Genomic DNA, 7,143 nt, shown 5'->3' with positions numbered 1-7,143 from the left:
ATAATTCATTTGATGAGGAATTTGTTAAAATGGGTCACTCTATTGCCGCTCTACAAAATGGGCCATGTCTCGTTAAAGTTGTCAAAATAGATCGTTCTGGTCGTGTATGTTTGTCAAAATATACATTTTTGGACGGTGCCATGGTGGTAGCAAACTGAATTTACTTTATCACACAGTTGTAAACTTGAACATGGCTGAATTCTGAACGGTGGCAGCAAACTGTTTCATGGCAACAAACTGAATTTTTAAAATTCTGGATGGTGCTAGCAAATAGAATGTTATGGCATCATGTTTGTTGTCAACTTTTGTTTGGTTTTGAATTTTCTTATAAACATTCTTTTGGCACCAGCACTGCTGTTTGAAAGCAGAATAAACAACATTGCTATTTGCCCGAGATGCAACAACAACCTGTTTTGTACTCACTTTCGCTAAAAGTAGCAGCTTGTTGTGGAAGTCAACAACAACTCACTTCAACTTGAAAGCAACAACACCACTCGAAAGCAGCAGCACTACTCGAAAGTAGCAGCACTACTCGAAAGTAGCAGAAGCCAGTAATCTGACGAATCAAATGGGAGCAACACTTATAAGGAAGCAGCAACAACATCACTTGGTAAAAGTGAAATCAATTTGGATCTAACAACTACTTTCAATGGTGAATGGGAACAATAACACAATACATCTGTAGTGTAGATGAAGTTATGAAATACATTATCGAATTCACATTCATGTCACAACTTAATAGTCATACTAAGACTGACATACATCTAAGTCACAATTGATATAAACGGAAGATGTATTCATTCCCTGCAAGAAGCCAACATGCATAATAAATTGGAACAATATCTACCCATAATAAATTGTGGGCAGAGCAGGTTAGTAGGAGCACATTAATAGGATAATATTTGCTTTTGCTTGCCACATACATTGCGCATAAGCCAAACATGTGCTCAGTTTAAGTCCTCTAATGAGAAAGGAAATGAGATACAAGCCAAGCAAATGTTTTTCTAATGAGACGACATCACAGACCAAACCATAGCAGCAGTGTATCCCTCCAACTCCAATAAATAGGGGAAGAGAGCTAACCCATATTCATCCCCATTCGCATCTATGCTTTTGCTCGGGTGCCCTGCCCTGCCCACAACAACAGTATCTACCCATCTTCCTCACATATTAAAAAGTTCCAAGTTCACACATATTTTTATTAAAAAAAATAAGGTGCTGGTACCTAAAACCAATGTATGTAGATATCATTCTGCTACCACCACTCATTCCAACCATCAATACTCTCATTTACCCGTGTTTATTGTTTATGGAGGTCTTATCGTAAGCAAAACTACACTTTTATTGATAGAATGAAATATTAAAATGTTTGCTTCATTGACTTCACTAAAACTTTTCTATGTATGGTTGGTGACTGGAGTGGTGCCAAATTTGAAAAAATTGAAGGTGAACAGCACCATCTAATCGTATAGACAACAAATCATCTAGGTACATGATTTCTCTTAAGCCATACCTTTGCCACAACATTTCCTGTGATTGTACCTGACAGATAAATCTGATTTACGAAGCCTTGACTGCTAGGGTCGGCTCACAGCAGGGCGTCGCAAAATCGCTCTTGGGTTTCTAATTATTACTGTTTTCAGCTAGTTACCATCTCATCTATCAAATCGGCGAATTGATATCAATGCTTGGTAAGCAGGACACACAACAAAACCCGAGGAAAACGAAGGCATCCTCTACAGAACTGGGGCGATGTCTTTCCTCACCTCTTGATTCCATTTTTGAGACGCTCACTGGAATACTTATTAATTCTTGGAACAATTGTCATAAATAAATATGGTAAGTTGCTTACTGTACCTGCATTAGTGAATGAATGTAGTATTATAGTAGGTATAAACAATTTATTGGTCACATATTTCAAAATTTGAATCTTGATATGTGTATACATTATAAAAGAATATAGACGGAAGTATAGAATATGCTCTATATGATTAGTGATATGAATTGAGTAATGACATAACAATTAATTGAACTTTAGAAAACAAATGATCCAGCTTAATCCAGAAAATAGTCTGAAACCATTTGGTGGTTCAATTGCAAGTTAGGCACGAATTGGTCAAAGAGAGCAAATCATAAAATGCTACTATAAGTTAAGGAGTGGCAAAGAAGTACATTGGTTGCATCTCATACATTTCCTTCTTATAGGCTCTGTATTTCTTTCAGCTCTAGTAGGTTACAGTTGTCATGGAGTAGAAGTATGATCCTCTTGTGATATTGTCGAATCGCTACAGTCTCGGTTGCAGGTTCAGTGTTCCCACATATAGTTCACCCCTGTAGCAGGACAAAACAAAACGAAACACACATTTTATTAGCACAATTTAATGAAGACGCAAGAAGTTTCATATGTTGGAAGCCAGGGTGGACCAAGTCGTAGCCATTATTTTTAGGTCCAGCCAAATTGGACTCTAAAAAACATACAAAAAAGAGAAAAAAAAGAGGTTTGACAACTTCCGATGACTTCAACTTGATTTGCTACTCAGTCTCACAGTGTTATATATTTGGAGCAAGGCATGCATAACTGCTGCCGCCGCAGCGATTTCGGAAATGAAGTATCGCGGTGGCCCGGGACGCTTAGTCGGGTTGGGACGTGTTGCTGACGAAGGCAGGTATCACGACTGTCGCCGCAGCGATGGCATGCGAAGCGACCGATACGTGTGGCCGAGCGACCACGGCTGTGGAGGCTATAGTACGGTCCGCGGGACGTGGCGTGCTGAGGCAAAAGAACGGACCTGGTTAGTCCACATTGGAAGGAGAAGGGAGCAAAGGGATATGGCGGATAGGTTTGGCGAAAACTTACAGGCTAGGGGCGGAGGGGAGAATGAGCTCGGAACTCGAAAGGGATGGAGAGTCGCCTTCTTCGACATGGCGGCCATGGCCGGCGCGATGGCCGGGACAAAGCGTTTGAGGCGATGCAGCTTGGCGGAGACGGACGCCGGCGTCTGAGATCTGATCCCTCTTTTTCTTCCCCGCCGTGTGGTGTTTCGTCTCCATCTGGAAGAGTCCCGTCGTGTGGTTGGCTACCTTTGCTCCCACGCCTGGTAACCAACGATCTTGTATCGGATGGCTTACAAAAATTCGAACGACGTGGCCTATGTGGCTGTGCGTCTAGCTGCATAGCTTTAATATATAGGAATTTTTCTTTTCCCCATTTTCCCTTCTCCCTTCTTTTATAAGATTTCCTTATATCAGAATTTGCGGACAAAGCACCAGAAAAGAAACATGCAAACAAGTCATTGACACAGACAAAGGTGAGCTTTGGAAGAATCAATTTGTACACTTTCTCAAAGCATCAGATCTAACATACCTTGTGAATTTATTGTATAAACGATACACAAAGGATTTCATTTGTGTTTTGAATTCTTAGTGGCAGCTTCGTTTTGGAATGACACTGAGTGGTAACCTTGCTCCTTAAGGACTACACGAGTGAGGTGGTTATTTCGGAAAAAAATTCTGTACATTCCGGATGTAAACGTTATCTTTTACAGCCCCTCACATCCACCACTCGGAGGCCTATAAACACAGATCAAAATTTACAAAATAATCCTTTAGTAATTTGTTTTTCTTATATTTATATGGACCAGCAGCTGGTATATGTGAGGGGCTGTAAAAGGGATTCTTTACATCCGGTATGTAAAGAATTTTTTCCGTTATTTCTTACATTATCCTATTTTCTAGACAAGTAAAATGCAGTAGTCGGCTGCATGTTATGTTCACCTTAATTTTTTTATTTCCCCCAAAACTTCCTTTCCCCCTTAATTTGTGTTTTACATGTTCTTGCGTTTATCTACATGTGTGTGTATTATCCTATATTTCCTATTCTTTAAAGCCGGTTAGAAACGGCTTCTGTCCAGCGTCCACGTCACTTTTTTCCTTCGCCGTTCGATCCAGGTGTCGGCGTTTCGAGACAGGGGGGTCCCTAAGCCGACGAGTGAGTGTGCTGCGTGCCCCAGCCCAGATGGGTCGAGCGCGTGGGCGAGCGCGAAGGGGGGAGAGGCGAGGTGGCCGGAGTCGAGCGTGAGAGAGGTGGAAGTCCCGCGGCCTTCGTGTTCGTCCCGCGCCCAGGTCAGGTGCGCTTGCAGTAGGGGGGTTACAAGCGTCCACGCGGGTGAGGGAAGCGAGCGGCCCCAAGAGAGCGCCTGTCCTGTCCTCGGTCCCGCGCGGCCAACCTCCTCTGAGAAGGCCCTGGTCCTTCCTTTTATAGTCGTAAGGAGAGGATCCAGGTGTACAATGGGGGTGTAGCAGAGTGCTACGTGTCTAGCGGAGGGAGAGCTAGCGCCCTAGGTACATGCCAATGTGGCAGCCGGAGAGATCTGGGCACCCTGCTGGCGTGATGTCGTGGCTGTCGGAGGTGCGGCGGAGCCTGATGGAGGGACAGCTGTTGGAGCGGTCGAGTCCCTGCTGACGTTGTCCTGCTTCCGTAAGAGAGCTGGGGGCCGCCGTCGTCATGGAGCTTGTGGAGCGCCATCATTGCCCCTCTAGCGGAGCTGGCCGGATGAGACGCCGGTCTTGTTCTCCGTGACCCGAGTCGATTCGGGGTGGGATGATAATGGCGCCTCCTGTTGACGTGGCGGTCTGTGCCCCAAGCAGGGCGACATGGGGGTTCCTCCGAAGCCGAGGTTGAGTCTGCCTTCTGTTGCCGTGGCCGAGCCCGAGCCGAGGGGTCGGGCGAGGCGGAAGTTGTTCGGCCGAGGCCAGGGCGGAGTCCGAGCCCTGGGGTCGGGCGAGGCGGAGTTTCGTCGTCTTCCGGGTCTTAGCCCGAGTCCGAGCCCTGGGGTCGGGCGGAGCGGAGTTCGCCGTCTTCCGGGTCTTAGCCCGAGTCCGAGCCCTGGGGTCGGGCGGAGCGGAGTTTCGTCGTCTTCCGGGTCTTAGCCTGAGTCCGAGCCCTGGGGTCGGGCGGAGCGGAGTTCGCCGTCTTCCGGGTCTTAGCCCGAGTCCGAGCCCTGGGTTCGGGCGGAGCGGAGTTCGCTGTCTTCCGGGTCTTAGCCCGAGTCCGAGCCCTGGGGTCGGGCGGAGCGGAATTCGCCGTCTTCCGGGTCTTAGCCCGAGTCCGAGCCCTGGGGTCGGGCGGAGCGGAGTTCGCCGTGGCGCCTTTGGCAAGGCCCGATTGCCTGTCAGACTCACTCTGTCGAGTGGCACTGCAGTCGGAGCGGCGCAGGCGGCGCTGTCCTTCCGTCAGACTGGCCAGTGGAGCGGTGGAGTGACGGCGGTCACCTCGGCTCTGCCGGGGGCGCGTGTCAGGATAGAGGTGTCAGGCCACCTTTGCGTTAAATGCCCCTGCAATTTGGTCAGTCGGTGTGGCGATTTAGTCAGGGTTGCTTCTGAGCGAAGCCAAGGCCTTCGGGCGAGCCGGTGATGTGTCCGCCATAAAAAGGGGGGCCTCGGGCGAGACGGAAGTCTCTCGAGGTCGGCTGCCTTTGGCCGAGGCTAGGCTCGGGTGAAGCGTGATCGAGTCACTCGTGTGGACTGATCCCTGACTTAATCGTGCCCATCAGGCCTTTGCAGCTTTATGCTGATGGGGGTTACCAGCTGAGAATTAGGCGTCTTGAGGGTACCCCTAATTATGGTCCCCGACAGTAGCCCCCGAGCCTCGAAGGGAGTGTTATCACTCGCTTGGAGGCTTTTGTCGCACTTTTTTGCAAGGGGACCAGCCTTTCTCGGTTGCATTTCGTTCCGGTGGGTGCGCGCGAGCGCACCCGCCGGGTGTAGCCCCCGAGGCCTCGGAGGAGTGGTTACACTCCTTCGAGGTCTTAATACTTCGCTTAACGCTTCGGCTGGTCTGGTCGTTCCCTCATGCGAACTGGCCGTAGCCCGGGTGCACGGTCGGGGCCCAAGCTCTCGGGCTGGTATGTTGACGCTGTCAACGATTTGGCCGGAGCCGGTTTTTGCGAGAGCAGCCCCCGAGCCTCTGCACAGGGCGAGAGGACGATCAGGGACAGACTCGGCTTTTTACATACGCCCCTACGTCGCCTTTCCGCAAGGAGGAGGGGGGGGAGTGCGCCATGTTACCCTCGATGGGCACCGAACATGGTGTCTCCGGTGAGCTGCAAGCGGGTAATCCGAGTGGACGTCCGTGCCCCATTCGTTGGGGGTCGGCTAGGGGCCCAGAGGCACGCCCAAAAGTACCTGCGGGTGATTTGCCGGACCCGGTCCCCTGGCGACGGGGTCCGAGGGCTCGATGCCTCCCTCCGATGGGATTCCGTTACAAGATCGTTCCCGCTGGTCTCGGAAATGTCCTAGGGTACCTCGGGAGCGCAGCCCGAGCCTCGGTTATGTATCGAACGTACCCCTGGTCATCCCTCGCTCGGTGTCTGAGGCGACTGTGAACCCTTCGGGGGCCAGCCTTCGAACCCCTGATCAGTAATGGGCGCGGAGCCCGAGTAGCCTGAGGCGGCCATGGAGCCCTTCGGGGGGCTGGCCTTCGAACCCCTGACCAGTAGTGGGTGTCGGGCCCACGCGATTTGAGGCGACTGTTGAACCCTCGGGGGGCCAGCCTTCGAACCCCTGATCAGTAATGGGGGGCTCGGAGCCCGGTTCCTTCGCGGAGAAGGATCCCTTTCGGGGTATCCCCCTTTCCCGGTCCCTGTTGCAAGAGGTAGAGAAAGAGGAAAACGGAAAAGGATACGAAATCGGACGACGTGGCGTACCTTTTCTGAAGCGGTTATTACGGCGAAGGTGAAGCGTCGCGCGCTCCTCCTGCCAGAAGCGCCGCGTGTCCCGCCGCGGAGTTAATGCGACGGGGCGAGTGGTTGGCGGGGCGGCCGTTGCGCGCGTGCGATCCGTTCGAGGAACGGGTCACGGGTGCACCGTCTTCACGCCGTGAGAGGAGGCTCTCTTGCTGTCTCAGGATGGGACGTGAGCCTGGCTGACGACGTGACCGCTGCGCCCGCCGCCTGCCACCGCTATTACTGCCGGCCCCCTTTCGGTCGCTTTGACCGACGCGCCAGTCTGGCGCTGCTGGGTCGCCTCGAGTCGTGGCATAGGCTTCGCAACCGAAGAGGCGCGATGGTGGCACAAGTGGCGGTGCGGTTGCTTGCATGCAGCAACTGGCGCGCCGGTTGCTCGACGCGTGGGCCTGGGTTCCAA

General features: G+C 51.1%; 1 long non-coding RNA gene across 3 annotated transcripts; it reads right to left on the bottom strand.

The window, feature by feature from the left end:
• Nucleotides 1-588: 588 nt before the first annotated feature.
• Nucleotides 589-3,102, bottom strand: LOC103637722 (uncharacterized). 3 transcript variants are annotated; one of them, XR_558311.3, is made up of 4 exons: nucleotides 2,858-3,102; nucleotides 2,173-2,770; nucleotides 1,767-1,857; nucleotides 589-1,659 (listed from the first exon to the last, which is right to left on the bottom strand). It is a non-coding gene; the product is annotated as an uncharacterized lncRNA (long non-coding RNA). The 3 variants fall into 3 exon arrangements; XR_558310.3 differs by having other exon boundaries at nucleotides 612-1,857; nucleotides 2,191-2,770; nucleotides 2,858-3,097; XR_558309.3 differs by having other exon boundaries at nucleotides 612-1,857; nucleotides 2,858-3,096.
• Nucleotides 3,103-7,143: the final 4,041 nt, after the last annotated feature.

This window comes from Zea mays, chromosome 1 (assembly GCF_902167145.1).
Source record: "Zea mays cultivar B73 chromosome 1, Zm-B73-REFERENCE-NAM-5.0, whole genome shotgun sequence".
Lineage (NCBI taxonomy): Eukaryota > Viridiplantae > Streptophyta > Magnoliopsida > Poales > Poaceae > Zea > Zea mays.
The sequence above is the reverse complement of the archived record's forward strand: the minus strand, read 5'-3'. Positions and strand labels throughout refer to the sequence as shown.